General features: G+C 34.1%; 1 protein-coding gene across 1 annotated transcript in view; it reads left to right on the forward strand.

The window, feature by feature from the left end:
• The first annotated feature begins 14,495 nt into the window (after positions 1-14,495).
• LOC145265530 (uncharacterized) overlaps positions 14,496-21,537 on the forward strand; it is a 193,449-nt gene continuing 186,407 nt past the window's right edge. The window contains exon 1 of the mRNA XM_080121458.1: positions 14,496-14,511. The gene's annotated coding sequence lies outside the window, so the exon portion shown is untranslated. The remainder of the gene's footprint in view (positions 14,512-21,537) is intronic.

Here is a 21,537-nt window from a genome sequence, read left to right on the forward strand (position 1 = left end):
AAAAAAAAAAAAAGAAAAGATTTCTCATTTCCTTCTCCACTGAAAAGGCGTTATTTACCTACGTTCTTATTTATTCTGTGCTTTGATTGGGGAAGGGGCGGTGGCGGTGGTTGGTCCTTTTCACACTGCCGCAGATGACGTCATTGCCGTTTCATTAGCATAAGAGGTGTGGCACTGGGCCCCGTCGATTTAACAAGCCTCTCAATTTCTGCCTCTGGATTGGCTGTCTCTCTACGGCACGTTCGACCACCACAGTTGGATTTTTCTCTTCTTCTGCAAGGTCACTTCTTGCAAAAGCAATGATAAAATATGCTTATAAAGTGTATATGGATATGTGTGTGTGTGTTTATATGTGCGTGGGTCTATTGATGTTTATATAGATATGTCGTTATACACCCACTCATATATATATATATATATATATATATATATATATATATATATATATATATATATATATATATTTAAATTTATTTGTTTTTGTTTATGGTACTTTTGAATGAATTCAATTATTTATACGAAAGTGCATTTTTACCTAAATGCGCGTTGGGATTAATTTTCCATTTTACCAATTTAGTATCCCGAAATGGGAAGCGGCATATATATTGTTTAAAATATAATTATCCGCTAACACACGTTTCATTGTCTACGACTCATCAGAGTGGCTGAATCTAGTGAGGTTTGAAATCGGGACCCCATGGTAAGAGGCTTGGGCTATCTCGTGCGACTACTGGATGTATCGTGTTTTATGTAGATGTTGTTTATTTGTTTTCGTTTACGATTCTTTCTTTTTTTGTGTGTGTGCGTGTGTGTGTTGGGATGAATGGTTGGAATTGGGAATCTTCAAAATTGGAAGTTTTTGAGGTATCAGGGGTGTGGGATCAGAATCAGGAATTTAAAACAGAATCAATAATTGTACCACAATCAGTGGGAAAATATTGGAATTGTCGCATCACTAATATGCGCGTGTGTGTGTCTTTAACTATTTCATATATATATATTGAGTTATTTATCGCACTGACATTGATATTAAAAACCTACTTTTCAATTTCAAAAGTGAATACAACTTAGTTGTAAATATACTAGCAACTTCAAAAGGATAGTTAATTTGCATATTCCTTTAAAAACGAACTTTTATTAATTCACTGTTTTTTCTGTTTCCTTATTGGATTATTAGTTTCATTTGACTTTTATGCACAGTTTTATTTGTGCATATTTTCTACATTGTGCATAATTGCATAGCAGTTGGACCTGCATTTAGAGTAAATCTATCTTTATATGTGGAACGGTCTCTACCAAACTACTCTGTCAATTTTTGGTCTACAAACTTGGAACTTGATATATGGGGTATTTGGACTCGTGGAACAAAATCAATTGGGGTTCTAAGGCGAAAAATACTTCGCAAAGTGTTAAAATTGGAACTTGACATGCATAGTTTAATGTGCATATATACATTTATACATTTAAGTTATAATTATCAAATCACTTATATGTGGAACGGCCTCTACCAGACTATTCTGTCAATTATCAAATCACTTTCTTATATTTTGGTTTATTTGAATTTTTATTCTCACAACGTTTCTGCCGATGTAATCTCTGACCTTCTTCAGGTGGATTCTTAGAACTGGTTGTCATTTAGCACTAATAAGAGTACTAACCTAAAGTTAACTTTAGTTGACTGACTAGTTAAATTGACTATAGTCAAAGGCGACCCAAAGGCTTCCTTTTCATTAGCTGCTACATTGAGATCTAAAGGAGGGCATCACTCCATTCCCAGGATTACTCCACTTACCCTTGATCCTTCCCTTATAATACTAATGTGGGAATCAAATATAGTATGGGTATGACTCAACCAAGGATTGAACTTTGATCTCCTGGCCTATTAGCAAACAATCTTACCATTATGCCAAATGTTTTTTTTTAACCGTTTATAATCAAGTAGCTTCATGCCTTGTCTGGAGCAATTTCTATAAAAAAATGGACAGGTTAATAATACTAATATAATCTATAAATATAAAAGCGAAAATGTATGTATGTATGTGTGTTCGCTTTTTGTGTATGTCTACAAAAGGCTTTTTTCAGAGAAGCGGTCGGTCGCTTCACAACTTTTTAAAACTTTTTATATATAAATCGTAATATCTCAGAGTTAACAGCAAAGCTCGCCTGTCTATTTAATTAGTTCGATTTCGGGAAGATAAATATTCAACATTTGTCGCTCGCCGCATGTGGGTTAGTCTTTTTCCTATAACATCTTGGGAAAATAAAAATTTAAAAAAAAGCGTTCCGCAGTAAATGAATACTATCCCGCAGTCAAACTTGACTTCATTAACTCATTAAAACGGACACCTGCCAAATCCAAGTAATTAAATAAATTCAAACGTGTTTCCATTAGCATCTCGCGGTGGGGCAATGGTTAACGTCGCATGTTTGTTTTTTTTCACACTTTAATTTACAACTTTGCCTCAACGATTCGGGTTCGATCCTCATACTTACTTTTTTTTTTTTAACCCCCCCAACCCCCGGAGTTTCCACACACACCTCCAAACACCCGGGCAACGCCGGGTATCCCTCACTAGTCTATATATATAAAGGACAAAACAGCCACCCACATTGTTGTATGTCCAGCAAAGGCTTTTTTCGCGGGGATTATCGAGGGTGGGGGTGCTGTTCTTTAGAACTTTTTATATATTCCCTAGATCATAATATGTACGATTTGTGAAGAAACGTCGTATCTAGATTTATTTTGATCGACTTTTATAAAATTCACGCTATTCCTTCCTCTAGAGTGTTTGTTTGGCTTTTTCATATAAAAGCGAAACTAAAGCGAAAGCAGCTACGCGACCTTTCGTACCGGGGTGTCCAGAAAGCAATCAGCTTTGATCGATGTCGGGGAAACCCCTCATACCAGACAATTGCTATTCGTTTGGACACTCCCCTTTTTGTGGAGAGCTGGTTTTCTCCAACATCATGGGGAAATGAAATGACAGAAAGCTGAACTGACCTCCAGCCAACGTTCGTTTCTGCAAGTCAACTTTTTGATTGACATTGCTAAATTTAAATGCGTTTCACTTCCTATGTCTCCCTAGCGTAGCGGTAAGATGTCACATTTTCCTTCACTTTCTATTTCGTCTTTGAGTTCGTTTTTTTCTTTGACACCTACAAACACCCAGGCAACGCCAGATACCTCCGCTGGTAATGAATAAGGGATAACGAAGATAATTTTATTATGAAAGTGCAAAACAGAAATTCAGAGATTTTGTCAAAGTGAAACTCCATAACAACCAGAAGAAGTCTGACTCTAAAATACTTTAAAGCAATCAATAACATAATTTATTTTATTTGGATTACTGTTCTAATCTTGTATATTATTCTCACAACGTTTCAGCCAAAGTAGCCACTGACCTTCCTTAGGTGTGTCTTGTCAAACTCAGGAATCAATATGGAATTTTCAACTGAACCCTTTATAAAATACATTGAAATAACTTGCTCTTGTTCCGTCAGCCGTGACTGTAGAAGTCTTAAATAGTTCATAATTTTATTCTTAGTCTTATCCATATTGAGGATAAAATCTTTAATTTCAGATGACTGACATTTAGTATTGATTTTACCTTGGCACTTTATCCATTGCACCAAAGGTCCTTTTGTTTTGCAAAACAAGGGGGCCTTTGGTGCAATGGATAAAAATGACAATTTTCTCAAAGTAAAGCTTACTCTTTGTCTACACTTAATGACTATTTCACTTCTACAATTAAGTATATTTTTTTATTCTTTAAAATTTCTAGTTTTTTGCTCAAATGTAAATGACATCTATATATATAAAGCGAAAATGTATGTGTGTATGTATGTACGCTTTTCCTCGATGTCCACAAAAGGCTTCTTTCTGAGAAACGCTTGTTCAGTTCACAACTTAAAACTTTTTATATCATCTATAAATTGTAATATCTCAGAGTTATCCACGGAGCTCGCCTATCTATTTAATTTTATTGACGTTCAAACGTTAATTATTCGACATTTCCCGCATCGGCATGCGTTACATTCGGTTTTCGGTATAAAAAAAAAAGCGAAACTCGACTCTAATCACAGGCCGAAAGCCAGTTGTCTCAAGAGAGCTAAGTAACGTTTGTTCAATGTCGACTTTGTCATATCAAACTGTAGCTTTCATTTCGCTCCTCCTAATAAACAGGGAGCGGGTTTTTAAAAACAAACAAACCGATTTATTCAAAACTGTCCCGCACAAAATCGTAACTGGTCACGTCAATCAAAAACGCGCACTGTTTTTTTTAACACTTTACTATTTTCCAACTGCGCGTCGTGAAGGCTTTGTTTTTTTTTTTCACATTTTCAGGTTTTTTTCACATACCCCGAAAAACACCCGGGCAACGCCGGGTACCCCTCGCTAGTCATAAATATTTGCATACTAAGATTTTTCATTGATTGACTGTTCACTTTGTCTCCAATAATGATTTCATAAAGATGTATTATTTAAGGAATCGTTTTTTGTGATCATAATTTTTTTTGCCATGATTCATACAGTTGCTTTTTTACTTATTTTCATTATTACTATTTCTATCAGAATTGGTATGTTTTATTATTTTGTTAGATTTATAATTTTTTTGTCATATTTTAAAAAATTTTTCTCTTTACTTCATCATAACCAATCCATCATTTATGTATAGGTGAATATCACTGCTTTGAAATATTTATGTTGACCCTACAGAATATATAGATCTACAAGGTCTGATTTCATTGCAGTTTAAGACTCTACATGTACATATATGTGCATATACCTGTGTATGTGTGTGTATATATGTAATTTCTTTTCTAGTTCATTGCTCAAACATATCTTAGTCCGTCTTGATATTTTCCATTGATATACGGTGACTAATCCGTTGTGTCTCCAATAATAGTTTCATAAAAATGTGCTATATTAGTGTTTTTTTTTTCTTTTTTTAATGAAATATGGTTTTGTGATTATAATATCCTTTTATTTTAATTCTACTATAGTTTCTATGATTGCTTGCTAAAACAGTTTTTCTGTAAAGGGCAATGTATACTTATTTTACAGTTACATTTTTTTTTTTTTTTTTTACCTAGTTTACTTATTTCTATTTGGATTATTACTACAAGGTGGTTCAAAAACATTTTTGGAGATACCATACATAGAGTGAAATAGAATAGCTTTGAATACAGAGAATAAATGCAATTGAAGAATCATCGTAACAAATTTTGAAATTGATGACCATTATTGTCTAGACCAGGGTTTCCCCAACTTCAGGACACCATAGAGCCCCTGAGCAAAGCAGAGGCTTTTCACAGAGCACTAACAAGATAATTTCTAAAATAAATATGAAAAACATTAATCTCAAATTTTAACTTATACTTGTTCATTAGTTGTTCCTGTTTGTTATTTTACTATATTTTCGTGTTTACAGCCATATTTTTCTTTGATTAATGAAAAATTGCTGTGTTGTTTGGTAATTCATTTTTTATTTATTTTTCCATGAACCATCCTGAAATTCTTTACACTTGTAGTTATGTATCATATCTATTTCCAGTTAAAAAGATCAATATATAAACGGCTGCAGCCATTTAATTTTTCCATATAAAGCATTTGGTCTTCTTTAAGAAAGGGTTTCCGGAGTTCCTCAGCATCACTCACAGAGCCCCAAGACTCTGTGGAGCCAACTTTCAGAAATCCTGGTCTAGACAATGTTGATAACGTTCACCAAAAGACAGTATATTAGAGACATCTAAAGTGTGAATACATTTTTGAGACACCCTCTATTTCTATCAGAATTAGCACATTTTATTATTTTATGGTTATTTTCGTCTTTTTATTTTTCTCTTTACTACTGCAATTTAATATTTCAAGGCTATGAGCTTTGATGATCATTTCTAAATACTCACAGTTTTAAGCAATTTTTATTGAATATTTTATGTAGAGAATTGTTATGAAAAATATTTCCCCATAAGATTTATGAATTTCTATTCATGAAGTTAAGTCATCTAGTTAAGTTTTCAGTATCTGATTATATGGTGGAGTGAACCAGATGATATTTCTCTTTTTTATTATCACTGTTCATATTTTGTTCTTTTTATATATTCAATTTCAATATTATTATACCTACTGTTTTTAGCAATGTTTTATAGATATTTCTTAATTTCTTAATTACCTTTCATTATTAGAGTTATCCTAATGCTATGTTCAACGGAATTAACAATATTTTGTAATAATTGATAGAGGATGGTTGAACTGCTGTTCTACATATACTGGTTAAGCATAATTATTTAAATATAACTCATATATAATTGTAATCGAAGTTGAAAGTGGTATTTAAAAATTTGGTTATTTTTATGTTCGCTAATAGTTCAACTGTTAGGACTCAATTTTTTTCATTTCCATATGTAATTTTTCCAATTTCATCCTTAACCTTTGAGCACTTTATTATAGCCGACCTTTCACCTCCATATATGACAAATATCGCTGTTTTGAAATATTTGTGTTAGGGTGTACATAATATATCGATCTAAAAGTTTTGTAATTGCAGTATAAGGCTCTGTCGCTTTAAATATGTATATGTGTGCACTGTGCATATACATGTGCATATAAGTGCATATATATGTGTATACATGTGTGTATGTATATACAGCATAATCGCGTTGACACACCGGTTCTCTTTAGATCACCGAAGTTAAGCAACATTGAACCTGGTTAGTATCAGATGAGTGACCATTTGGGAATTCTAGGCGCTGTATGTACTCTCCGCTTATCTCAGCATTTGTTTCCAGTCGTCCTGTACTTCACTTGCCACTGGTATTTAACAATGTCGTCTCAGGGTAGGTGTGGTTGGAGATTGCGCACCTCCTGCCATAAAAATTTCACATGCAAGCAACCCTTCGTGGGTATCCATAGTCTGTCCAAGACTGAAGGAGCCTGCTTTTTTTATTATGTGTGTGTGTGTGTGTGTGTGTATATATATATGCATATGTGTGTGTGTGTATATATATATGTGTATGTGTATATATGTGTATGTATGTGTTTGTATATATGTAAGTATATATGTGTATATATATGTGTGTGTATATATGTATGTATACATATATATGTGTGTATATATATATGTGTGTGTATATATATATGTGTGTGTATATATGTATGTATACGTATATATGTGTGTATATATATATGTGTGTATATATGTGTGTATATATATGTATGTATATATATGTACGTATGTAAATGTGTATATATATGTATATATGTATATATATGTGTGTATATATATGTATATATATATGTGTGTATATATATGTATATATATGTACGTATATGTATGCTTATATATATGTGCATATATATATGTACATATGTGTGTGTGTGTATATATATGTGTGTGTGTGTGTATATATATATGTATATGTGTGTATATATATATGTATATGTGTGTGTATATGTGTATTGGGGTGAAGAGGGCTCCCGTAAGCCGTGGTGAAGGCAACCTTTCTAGGAAAAGCAAATCTCTGATTTAAAAACCCATAAAGCGGAAGACCATTACCCGCATTAAGCTGGTCTGCAGTTTAATTTGTTGCTGGCTATCTTGCTCTTGCTTGTTGCTGGATCTCAACATTTTGAACCGAGAGAGAGAGACTTAGCTGTCGTACAAAGCTAAGACTCTGTAACATCATATTTGTATAGATACTCCCTCAGGCATTTGGGCTCATGGATTTTAAATGTCTGAGGGATGGCACTCGTCTGACAAGACGTTGCAATCATCATATGTGTGTGTATATATATATGTATATGTATGTGTGTGTGTATATATATGCATATGTGTGTATATATATATATCTGTATGCACACCTGTGTGTATATATATATATATGTGTATGTGTGTGTGTATATATGTATGCGTGTATATATATGTGTGTATATATGTATGTGTCCATATGTGTGTGTGTGTGTGTCTCGAAGATGTACGAACAAACGTAAGCATCCTGAAGCAGGCCAACATACCTATCATCACCAAAATCATCATCCAACACCAGCTGTGATAAATGGGCAATGTTATGCACATGCCTGAAAACCGCCTTCCAAAGCAAATGCTCTACGGTCAGCTAAAAGAGTGAAAGCGGTCCCAAGGAGGACGGTAAAAGAGATATAAGGACAGCATAAAACCCACCCGAGACAATTTCACTTCAGCCTCACCAGCTGGGAGGATGCTGCTCTTCAGAGGGACATAAGGCGCAGGATGGTCCATTAAAGCAGGGCTCACTCAGAAAAGGACCTCCACAGAAAACAGGAGGGAGCAGAGAAAGGAATGACCGTCTACAAACGCAGCTCCTCCCACTTCTTCCACTACCCAGTCGACCACTCACGCATGCCCCAACTGCAATAAAGTCTGTTGGTCAAGGATCGGCCTCCACAGCCATCTGAGGATCTACAGATGACCAGACCCAATCTCACCAACGGGAGAACAATCATACTCATCTCAAGTGATTGCTGATGATGATGATATATACATGTATGTGTGTTTATATATATATATATATATCTATGTGTGCATATGTGTATATCTATGCGTGCACATGTGTATTTATATATATCTATGCGTGCACATGTGTATTTATATATATCTATGTGTGCACATGTGTATATCTATGTGTGCACATGTGTTTTTATATATATATATGTGTGTGTGTGTGCATATATCTGTGTATATATATGCATATACATGTATATATTTGTGTGTACGTGTATGTATGTATATATGTGTGTAAGTATATGCATACATGTGTGAATATAATTCTGTATGTGTGCGTGTACACATGTCTATTTGAGCGTATATATACATTATACATGTGTATGCATATATATGTCTGTATATTTGCATTTATACATACATATATATTTGTCTATATATGCATATGTATGTCTATATATGTGCATGTATATATACATATATATATGTCTAAATGTGTCTATATATATATATATATATGTACGTGTTTGCGTATGTATGTATGTGTGTGTGTGTGTATATATATATATATATATATATATATATATATATATGGATGTGTATTTATGTATGAATCTACGTACCTATATGAATATATGAGTATGCATCTCCTGTTTCTGCATGATGTGGTCATTGTCTGGCCACTTGATATATCCATATTTGATAACGTTATGCTTTCCTTCGGTAAATTGCTTCTCGTATCGACGTTATTGCCATTAAAAGAAACTCCCAATGAAACAAAACAATACAATAATCTAAATTCACTGCAGTTCGATCAATGTACGACGCCTCCCACTCTTTCAGTCCTCGCACTTTCTCTCCCATAATTGTCACATGTACCTTCGCATCTATGCCTCTTACTTTCACCCTTTCTTTTTCTGTCTCCTCACCATTTATATTGTAGCGACTGTCTGTGAAGAATCAATATTTTGCTTTACTCACTTCTACGTCACTGTTTGATTCTCAGAATCGATGTTCACTGTTTCAGGTCATGTTGCTTTCTCTTTCGGTAATATTTATTTATTTTTTTATTACATTTTCACCCCAAACAAGGCATATTGCTACTTTGTTGTAGGGGGTTACTATCAGGGACATAGGCATCAGGGGTACTGTGTAGGGAGTTGGGCAGCAAGATGTCGGTTCACGTTGCACTTGAACTTCTGCATATCAGTACAGTTGGGGAAGCAGGGACCCGGCAGGGAATTCCAAAGTCTAGCTGTCCTGGGGAAGAAACTACTGGAGTAGAAGGCTCTTTTACATCTAGGGATCTCTACTGTGAAGGGGTAGGATTTTGCTGCTTGTCAGGTTTGTCGGGGGTATTTACGTCGAGGGGGCACAAGTGCTTGCAGTTCGTCAGAGCATTCACCGTTAAAGTACTTGTAGAAAAGGCAGAGGGATGCAATATTTCGTCGATGGCACAGAGGCTGAAGTTTAGATGACAGTTCACGACCTATCAGATTGGCGACTCTCTTTTGAACCTTGTCTAGGAGCGAGAGACAAGTAGTAGATGCACCAGTCCAAATATGACAACAATACTCCATACATGGGTGAATGGTTGCCTTATAGAGGTATAGGATACTTTCAGGCGTTAGTATCTTTCTAGCATGGTAGAGAGAACCTACCTTCTTCGCAGCGGTCCAGACGGTACTCTCGATGTAATTGTTCCAACTCATGTTTCCTGAGAGCGTTAGGCCGAGGAGTTTAAATGATGTACTTTCAGATAACGAGTCATTGGCCATTGCTATTGGTGGTAGAGAAGGTTTCTTATAATTATTGAAGGAAATGAGTCTAGTCTTGGCAGCATTGAATGTCCCCATTCCATTGGTAATTTTCGGAAACCTTTTCTTTTTTTCAAACCTCTAATAAAGTGTGAACAGTTTTTTGAAAATCGTGAAGCATATATATATACACGCAAACACGTACATATACATGCACACAAACATGGACACATATATATGCACACACATAGATATATATATATAATGCTTCCTGCCTTGGGTTGAGCATATTGGGAAGTGATATACAAACTGCCATTAGCGTATTAAGCGATGCTCTTTGTGTAAGCAAATTGAGCTTAAGTATTTGGATGAATAACTGAATAAGAAAAAAATTAAAATAAAATGGTGAGGTACACCCGGGCTTGAACAGGGGATCATTCAATCTGTAGTCGAATGCTCTACCTCTCAGCTATATGACCAGATGGCAAGAAATCTGATTTTTTTAAAATAAGAAATGATTTGCTCAGATTTTATTATTTCTCTTGGCCAGTGTCACATAAAATATTCCCCTGTAAAGAGAAAAAAAACTATTCCTTAAGATCAGACTTTTTTGATTTTTGATACTTATCGGATGAATTTCTGTACAAAACATATCTAAGAACACTGCCAGACATATAAATCACTTTTGTGTGAAATTTGCAAAAGATAAGCTCAGCTGTTTCGGAACCTATGAGGAAGGAACTCACACACACACACACACACACACACACACACACACACACACACACACACACACAGTGACTTTTCTATAAAAGTTGATATATATAATTATTGTTTTTTTTTACTATAATAATTAAATACCTACAGACACTAGTGTTTCATCCTTTCGGGAATCTTCAGTGCAGGGTGTCACGATTAATACCAGTCGAACAATTCGAACCCCGCAACACGAGACATCTCTGGCTCGATTAGCGAAGACCTATACACCATGTTTAAGGTATTCAAGAGTGATAACTAATGAATGTAACAAGGTTATTAAGAGTGCCCAATAAATGAAGAGCAAGATATATTTTTCTTAATATAAACAAATTTACATGGTTGCGACACTGGACATGCTAATGTTTCGAACAAATGGTCAGTTAAAACCAGAGGTCCTTGTCAGGCAACTTAATAAATCGTTGCATTCTACAGAAGAAACTAGTCTGCAAAAATATAACTCTGTGGACTGTCCGTGCCATTGCTTGAATCTTGTCTTCACCGATCGGGCGATTTCATTGTTTAAAAAAGGAATGGCACTTGAATTTGTATGCGTTTGTGTGTGTGTGTATATATATATACTTATTTTTTTACTATAATAATTAAATACCTACAGACACTAGTGTTTCATCCTTTCGGGAATCTTCAGTGCAGGGTGTCACATCATGAATTTTGGAATATAACTTTTTGTCATTTATTCTCTATAATCTAATAAGGATTGATACATATTATAAGAAAATATATTCATATATATATATATATATATATATATATATATATATATATATTTTCTTATAATATGTATCAATCCTTATTTAAGAAGCTCAATGTAATTACAGAACAATATAGAGAATAAATGACAAAAAGTTATATTCCAAAATTCATGATGTTGATCATCTTACAATTTATTCCTTTAATTCAATTGACACCTACAATTGTTGACAGTATCTGTTTCGTAGCACAAAATCAATCACTTAATTATCATATTAATCAGTGAATCTATTATGCTCTTAACTCATCAGAAGAAATAGCAACAATCAATCCGTCAAAAGGAATTGAAGTGTGACGTAATCATGTCAAAATCACACTTCATTTCCTTTTGACGGATTGATTGTTGCTATTTCTTCTGATGAGTTAAGAGCATAATAGATTCACTGATTGATATAATAATTAAGTTATTGATTTTGCGCTACGAAACAGATACTGTCAAAAATTGTATAAGTCAACTGAATTAAAGCAATAAATTATAAGATGGTCAACATCATGAATTTTGGAATATAACTTTTTGTCATTTATTCTCTCTCATATATATATATATATATATATATATATATATATATATATATATATATATATATATATAGACTACTAGACATTTTGCCTGTTAAAAATGGGAAAAAGTTATAGACTGTTGACTTAGAATGAGTGTTTTATGTTAAATCGATGGTTGAATATAGTTAATTTTTTGCTCATTTTTGCATTAAATACTAGTCCCTACTAATCCCTTATTATTAGTAAATGTGCATCAAACAGATACCATAATACTTAGTTCGCTGCATCTTCTCATCACAAAGTTCTAAACAAAATTCCTGCCAGATTGTCCGAGTAGTTTCTGAGAAAAATGGACCGTAAATACTAGTCCCGATTAATCCATAGCTGTCTATTGATCGGATGTCATAATACTTGGTCCACTGCACCTTATCATAACAAAATTTCAGCCAGATCGGCCAAGTAGTTTCCGAAAAAAAGTGGAACAGAGAAACAGATGTGATACAACGTCATGCATTCTCCGCTGCCAACACATCGCAACCCCATCGTTGTGCGTTCTGTCTCTCTCTCAGTTCTCTTCTCTTGGCCGTGATCATCGTGATTTTCACATTGGCGATTGTTAGGATAGGCGCGTGCGGGTTCACAAGTGTAAAACAAAATTTGTCAAAATGAGAAGAAATAACACAACCCCAATCATTTAACATGCATTAAAGTCGGCTGGATTTGGTGTGTGACACAATCTACTCAATCTGTCGAGGCCAGCTTTCTTTTTGTTGTCAAATTCATTTCTGCCGATTCAATCTCTCAGTAGCATACTATCTACTTCCCCGTGCATCCAATGCTAGACTCAGACTGGCTCTGATTTTCCTAAAGACTGTCCCTTCATTAATAACAGTGGCGTTTATATAAAAAAAATTCTGCTCAATTTTCTAGACTCAAGTACCTATTTACTATGCCTCCCCACGGGACAGAGTTAGACACCAGGGTCGTTTTTTAACGTGGAGAAAAGGTACAAAAATAAAAATTGTCTCAGTCGTGAAGGATTTCTCCTCCACCGAAAGAGAACAAGAAATGGAAGTCCAGCATCTGAAGAACAGATACTACACTTTGATCTTGAACAACTAGACTCAAGTATCAAAGTGTTATTTATGCAATATGGCTGCGACCTTTGAATCGCATAAACAATCTATCTATATATCTATAAAAGTGAACGTGCCCGTCTGTGTACATTTCCCTTCGCAATAACTCTGTCAATTTTAAGTCTACAGACTCGAAATTTGATATACAGGCTACTGAGATTTGGGAAAATTTTTGTGATTCATTTTCGGCCAGAAATTTGGCTGTTAAGGTGTCAAAGTTCAACGATTTGATCTTTGAGAACTCTACCAAACTCCTCCGACAATTTTGGGTCTAAACACTTGAAATTTTAGATATAGGTTTCTTGGACATGGATCTAACTTAATAACTTGATTTGAGCCCAAAACAATAAATATTAAGGGGTCATAATAGGGGTCAAAGTTTAAAAAGTTGACCGTTTAAAAAAATTTTTTTTTTTATTGCTCAGCATATACGTCCAAACACCCGGGCAACACCGGGCACCCATGCTAGTCTATCTATATATCTATAAAAGTGAACGTGTTTGTCTTTGTACATTTCCCTACGCAATAACTCTGTCAATTTTAAGTCTACATACTCGAAATTTAATATACAGGGTACTGAGATTTGGGAAAATCTTTGTAATCGGTTTTCGGCCAGAAATTTGGCTGTTAAAGGGTCAAAGTTCAACGATTTGACCTCTAAGAATTCTACCAAACTCCTCCGACAATTTTGGGTCTAAACACTTGAAATTTTAGATATAGGTTCCTTGGACATGAATCTAACTTAATAACTTGATTTGAATCCAAAACAATAAATGTTAAGGGTCATAATAGGGGTCAAAGTTAAAAAAATTGACCCCTTTTTTTTTCTTTTTTTTTTTTTTCCTCAATATACACCTCCAAATACCCGGATAACGCCGGGCTGAAATGCTAGTTCTAGCATATAACTCGCATAAATTGACTTTTAATTATCTGTGTAGCACATTTGCACTGTATGAAAGAAATCTATTTTTAGATGTTAAGTTTACACTTTCTGTATTTTGTTTGATAAACATTCACCCCGCACATTCTCTCTTTTGACTCATTTATAGTATCGTACCACGGCCACCGAGATATAGAAGGCCTGTTAACTGAAAAATACCTGCAGGCAATGTAGGTAAGATTTGTCGAAGTGTTACTGTCGATACTATATGACAGCATTTTAAAAAAGAGCATTAAAACATGTTAAAAAAGAAAAGAAAGGCACCCAATCCGATTAATAATGAAACTGAACTTTATTCAATATAAAATATTATCTATGTAAAATTACGTAATTTTAAAGCACTGATAAAGCTGAATTATGAATTTAGGAAACAAACAATTAAAGAAACATAAAACACAAACAATTCTTGGCATTCGGGACAAGATCACAGTGTAGTAGTATCTGTTTTGATGCTACAATTCACCTTTTCTGTGCTCGGTCGATGGAGGAGAAATCCTTCATGACTGAGACAATTTTTATTTTTGTTCCTATCTAGAGTGCCGCTTATTGGGGAGCTGGATTTTCCCCACAAGATTATATGTTAAAATATTTAAATAACTATTACTTTTAATACAGAAATTACATTTAAAGTTTTGGTTTTCTGTTCTTCTATGTTAATTTTTCCCATGTTTTTCATCGAAATGTGTAGCATATTTTCATCAGTTACATGGTTAGGAATCCTATACTTCACTTTGGTCTTCATTTTCATATCAGTGCAGAATACATGAATACGGAAATGAAGTTCACATAACTACTAAAAGACAATTATAGAATAATGTGAATATTGGTTAAAAACTAAAAAAATATAGTAAACATCTATGATATTAAATCAGGATGATGGTAAATTTGGGAGGGGATATTATTATTATTATTATTATTATTATTATTATTATTTCACTCACTAGAAGTTGTCTCACAGGCCATCATCAGTGATCGCTCACTTGCAGTAACCTGTAGTATTCGCTGGAGACCACGTGACAACAAGTCTCCTCAGATTTCCAATGTTCTCCACCTCTTAACCACTCCTGTAGATGATTGCATGTTATCGCAACAGCCATTTGCCATCGATTTCTTGTTAAAAATGGCTTTCTAAATAATAACATTATTTCAGCAGGGCATGTACAGCATTTACTCGTACTTCACAGGGAACGTGGACCCTGCGTAAACGGTGTTTTTATTTAATGATTGCTCCCTGTAAGCGCATGTGCAAAAGGTTTTCTTAGGTTTATTTAATCACGAAAACTTTTTGCAGGTACTATATGAGGCCCAAAGGCGGGGGGGGGGACATTATTTGAATATGTATGAAAAAATAATTTAACAAAAAAAATAAAAATCTTTAGTGGAGAAAATAATAAAAAATTAAAATGAAATAAAATAAAAACAAGCATGAAAGAAAAGTATGAATCAAATTTACCCCCCAAAACGAAAAAAATTCAAAAAATAAATATCTGCACGATTAAAAAAATTTTTTTTTTAAATGTCTGAGATAAATACGAAGAAAGTGAAAGAAAACGTTTTCAGGGAGCAATCATTAAATAAAAACACCGTTTACGCAGGGTCCAGGTTCCCCGTGAAATATCCATTTATTTATAAGATAAAACACAAGAAAATATGTTAACTAAAATTTAATGTACTCTTTATTTTTAGTTCATATCAAAACTTTAATTAAAACTGATCAGTCTTGATAAACATAGAATTTCCTATTTCATTTCCCATTTCAGTTATGTAAATTATTTACAGTTGAAATGTTATAAAACAAACTTTAAGTTTTAAATATATTTCAAAGAAATAAATTACGCCCGGTGAATTCATCAATCGTCTTGGTTAAATAAAAAAAATAAAAAAACTGCTTTGTAAAATGCTTCTAACTTTAAAATATTTGAAAATACTCAATGAAAAGTGTTATTTATTATTAAAAGAACGGACTGAAAAATATTCTCATATAAAAATTGTTTGCTTTGGAGTTAAAAAAAAAATAATAAAATGAAATATTCGATTTTCTTCGATAGACATGTTAAGAAAATTTTAAAAACAGGTTCACTTGCTGTTATAATTTGTTAGATTAAAATTATCCAAAGGAATGTGCAATTATATAATTATCCAAATGAAGAATTGTTCTTTCTCTTTAGAAAAAAATATATGTTTAAATTACCACAAGCGTGTAAGGGGCAACGAAAAATATTTTTTATGACTATTAGTGTGGTCACGTGGTTGAACACAAGAAACTTTAGGCGCCATATACCTACATGATGATCTGGTAATGACGTCCCTCTATCATGTTCATTGCCTGTACTTACTCTCGGTGGCCTCGATCATATAGACAGACTGAAAAATGTGTGTGTGTAATACTTGTTTGGTTGCTGTTTTCTAGATGTTAATCCACTAAAACTCCATTATTTATAAGATAGTGCTCAATAACAGGTAGAGCTGTATTATTGTATACATTTTTTAAATTCATACAAACATTATTGGCTACACATATGCATACATTTTTCAGTTGCAATTTTAATCTTCATATGGAGAAATAAATATGGTGTAAAATTGCTCAGTCTAGGGAATTTAACCAGTCCTGGGATGGGTATGGTTTTCGTATATATAAATGTATTTGGTAAAGTATGCAATATATATTTATGGCAATTAAGCTACACCTCTGTGTGTGCATGCATATATATATATATATATATATATATATATATATATATATATATATATATATAATTATTTACTATAATAATTATTAAATACCTACAGACACTAGTGTTTCATCCTTTCGGGAATCATCAGTGCAGGATGTCATGATTAACACCAGTTGATAGATTCGAACCCGGCAATAGAAGCCATCTCTGACTTCATTAGAAAGGACCTAATTTATTTGGCTACCGTTAACCACGAGAAATATTGTTAAAATTTAAATATTTATTTATTAAATGCTTTTTCACGTCTGTCAGAGTGATTTAATCATTATATGATGATCTGCGCATAAGAGTTAAATTGACCGACTTTTTAATTCAACTGAAAGTGCTCAACGATAAGAAACGAGTTCCTTAAAGGGGCTTACATAATTATTTAGTATAATAATTATTAAATACCTACGGACACTAGTATTTCATCCTTGCAGGAATAGATTCGAACCTGGTCTGTTGGTCCCTTCCTTAGTTAATCTGTATCTTATGCTTTAAAAACGACCAAATACAATTTTTAAAGGCCAAAATTCTTCAAAGAAGGTAAATTTGCGAAATTTGACTTTAAAAAAGTCAACCTGGCAACCCTGGACTAGATGAGTGTTACCTCCTTTTCATGTAGCTTCGTTTTCAAATATCATTATAATAATAACTAGCGGGACCTGTAGAAATTCCACAGAGGACTCATTCATATGTAATATATTGACGTTGGCATTCTGTAGATGTTCAGTGTAAATGGAGATGCTCTGATATTATTGTAGCTCTTTTGTTAAAACTGCAAAAGTATTTATCTAAGCTAGCATGAACACCCGGTAAAGCCCGGTCAGAAAGTACGCTTAAATATGATATTTTAATTCTTGCAGATTTCGTATATGTTATTATACAGTTAATATTCTATCGATTTTTATATATTATAAAGTTGCGATTTTAAAAAATATATATCCATATGACTTGGATGCATTACCTTGAATCAAAACCGAAATAAAAACTTAATATATATATATATATATATATATATATAAACTTGAGTTCCTCCAGCCATAATCGAAACTGAAACCAAAACTTATGAAGAATTCTTGATAAAATTATTTATAAAAAAAATAGATGACATAAGTGCCATCAGCTATAACCGAAACCAAAACTTATGAAGAATTCTTGGTAAAATTATTTATGACAAAAAATAGAACATAACAATTAAGAGACCCAGATGTAAGCATGAAACACAAAAAGAATACACACGCTATCGTATTAATATAGTGATAATATATGATCATTGTTGTAATGCTGTGAAAAAGAAACTTGTAATTTCGATGTGCAGCAGTTCTTTACTGAAGAAAGAAGTCACTGAAACGTTACGTAAAAAAGAAAACATTCAAAAGAAATAGGGGTAAAAAAAAAACATTGTCTGCCAAGAGGTGGTGGACTGAAGGAGTAAATCAAAGAATGTCTCTTACAATGTTATTTTATTATTTGTATTGAACTATGTAGCACAATATTACTTTGTGGGCACTTATTGATACTCATTAATTTATCTCATTTGGTTCATTTCTATATTTAAAATACAAAGGACACTATTTTCAAGGAACTGTTAATGAACTCATATTTGCTGAGTGTTATTGTTTTTTTTTTGTTTTTTTGTCCAATCCAGAAAAATATCAGCTTTATCAAAACATATTTATGATTAAATATATTTCTCATTCCACAGTTCCTGCTAGTATATATATATAGATTTATTTGTTGTCCAACTTTTAGTGGAAAATTTATTGCTTTATAGAAATGAATAGAGTGGTTGAATTTATTTTATTTTTTTTTTACATAGGAGTAACCACTTATCAAGGCCCTGAGGCCACTTGAGGATAAGGGTTATTAAGTGTACAGTAATCAATGGGATAATATCGTAGTAGTCGTTATTAATGGAAATTTGGTAGATTGGATTACTTAAGGGGGATGGTTTATCAAGAATTTGTTTATGTTGGACTTGAAGACAAACAAGTTGTAGTCAGCTGGGAAGCAGGCAAACGAAAGTTTTAAAGCATATTTCCTAACAAAGTGATGCTTATATTTTGTGTGTGTGTGTGTGTGTGTGGCGGGGGGGGGGGTAGCTGGTAAATAAAAAAAACAAAGTGCTACTTTTTTTTTGTTGTTTAAATTTTTGCGTAGTAAGAAGTAATGTAAGACACATTGAAGAAGCATACATACGAGGTACCTTCAATAAGTTTCCAGACTTTTTTTTTTTTTTCTATGGGCACTTTTATTGATAATAGGCCCGCCGCCCTCCGGGGGGCCCGGGCGACAAGATCAAAGTGTAGTATCTGTTCCGACAGATACTGCAAGCAAAGACCAGATGTGGGAGCAACCCCATATACCTGACCTTTAACCAGCTCCCATTTCCCACCTCTCGGGAGCTGGTCCCCTTTTTCCCTTCCCCCTCCCTTCACTCCTCACATTAAAAATTGGCCTTGTGCCTAATTTGCTCGGTGGGGGAGCAAATAAATACCCACACATGAAACTCTAGTTCCCCTTGATTTTTGACAACTTCGACTGAAGTAAAATGAAAGAAAAAGTGAAACACTCGTTTACAGTCATCCATGAAGAGTCATTTATAGTGAAACAGTGATTCATATCAGCCTGAAAGAACAGTTGGAATTGACTTATATGCCATACATTACGGTCATGTAATCCCTGCAACCACTTACCTTGAAAATGCTGCTGTGAAACCTGCCATAGTTATATGAAATAAGTCAGAGAGAGTGGCAACCTTGGTTGAAGTGAGTGTCCCTAATGATGGAGGTCTGAACAGAGCTGAAAGAGAGAAACAGACCAAATGTCAAGGTCTCATGTATGATATGAAAAGAAACTGGAATCTTAGGGAGATATCAATTATATCAGTTATTATAGGTGCTACAGGCTTATGAAGAAGAACCTGAAGTCATCCGTCCATCCATCCATAGCCTTTGAGCCCCTGGAGGGGCATAGGCCATCTACAACTTTGTAGATGCTTTTATATCGAGGAGTTCTTTTTACAGAGTGAGGGTGCTGGCCTCACATCCAACCTTCCCAGAAGGTGCATACAGCACCTAGCCTTCCCAAATGGTCACCCATTTGGTACTGGCCAGGCTCAACATTGCTTAACTTTGGTGATCTGGTGAGAACCTGTGTGTCAACGTGATTGTGCCATACATATTCGGAAATATTGGGCGTTGTTTATTGGAGGACGGTGACACTATCCTGCAAAAAAAAAAAAAAAAAAAACTACGAAAACTAACATATTCATGTCCCCTGACCGTGATATGCATGCAACTGGAGACCGTCTTTTTAATTTAAATTCCTTAGAAACTTCCTCTTTGTTCAACCTATCCAACATTAGTCTTGGCAGCATTGAATGTGACCATCTATTTTTGTCCCCATTCCATTACAGATCGGAGGTCATCTTCTATGAAAAGAAACTGGAATCTTAGGGAGATATCGATCATAGCAATTATTATAGGTGCTACAGGACTTAGGTAGGGCTTCAGGTTCTTCTTCATAACTAATATTCCTGATGAACCAAGTGCAAACGAGATCCAGACAATTGCACTTAAGGGAACAGTGAGGGGGGGTAGGGATTGGAGGCTGAGTTAATTTTCTAATGATCGGATAGCAGCCACTCTGGTTTTGGTTTTAGTCGATGGTGCCCAAGCCATATAAATTTTGAAATCATAATATATATTAGGTACAATATAATAATCAATAGAGAATTGGCTCTATAATAATAGATAAAAAATCTGCATGAAATGATTTTTTTTTTTTTTTGCAAAGATATAGACTTTATTTAAGCTTTTATATTTATGCACTCATCTAAGTGCTTGAAAGGAAATTAACTCTTATATACATCCTGTTACACCCATTTTTAGGGATGTGTGTGTGTGTATATATATATATATATATTTATCTCCATGGCTACATATTTTGCTGTTACTGCATATTTCAATCAGGACTTCTGTAGTTTAGTATATGTAGCTACAATCCTTATGATCAAGGTTGGGGAGGTCTCATGTTTTGACAAGCTTCTGGGTTTGACTTTTACTCCTGATCTTAAGTGGAACACATACATTAAATCCGTTGCCAAGGCCGCTGGAAAAATGGTGGGATCCTTCTATCGATCCAGTAGATATCTCACTGCTGATGCAATTCTCTATCTATATAAGAGCCAGGTAGTCCAAGGATGGAGTACTGTTGCCACATCTGGGCAGGAGCTGCTAGAAAGGACTTATCCTGCCTTAATAGAGTTCAAAATAGACTTTGTAACCTCGTAGGAGATGTCCTTTTCTCTTCCCTTCAACCTCTTTATCACAGAAGAAATGTTGCGAGTTTGTCTCTGCTTTATCGTTATTTTCATGGCAAGTGCTCGGCTGAGCTCCAATCTATGGTCCCCCCTCGCCAAACTTTCACAAGAAACACCCGTCTAGCAGAAAACACTATCAATAATTTCCCCCA

This window comes from Euprymna scolopes, chromosome 40 (assembly GCF_053919585.1).
Source record: "Euprymna scolopes isolate OS-2025 chromosome 40, ASM5391958v1, whole genome shotgun sequence".
Lineage (NCBI taxonomy): Eukaryota > Metazoa > Mollusca > Cephalopoda > Sepiida > Sepiolidae > Euprymna > Euprymna scolopes.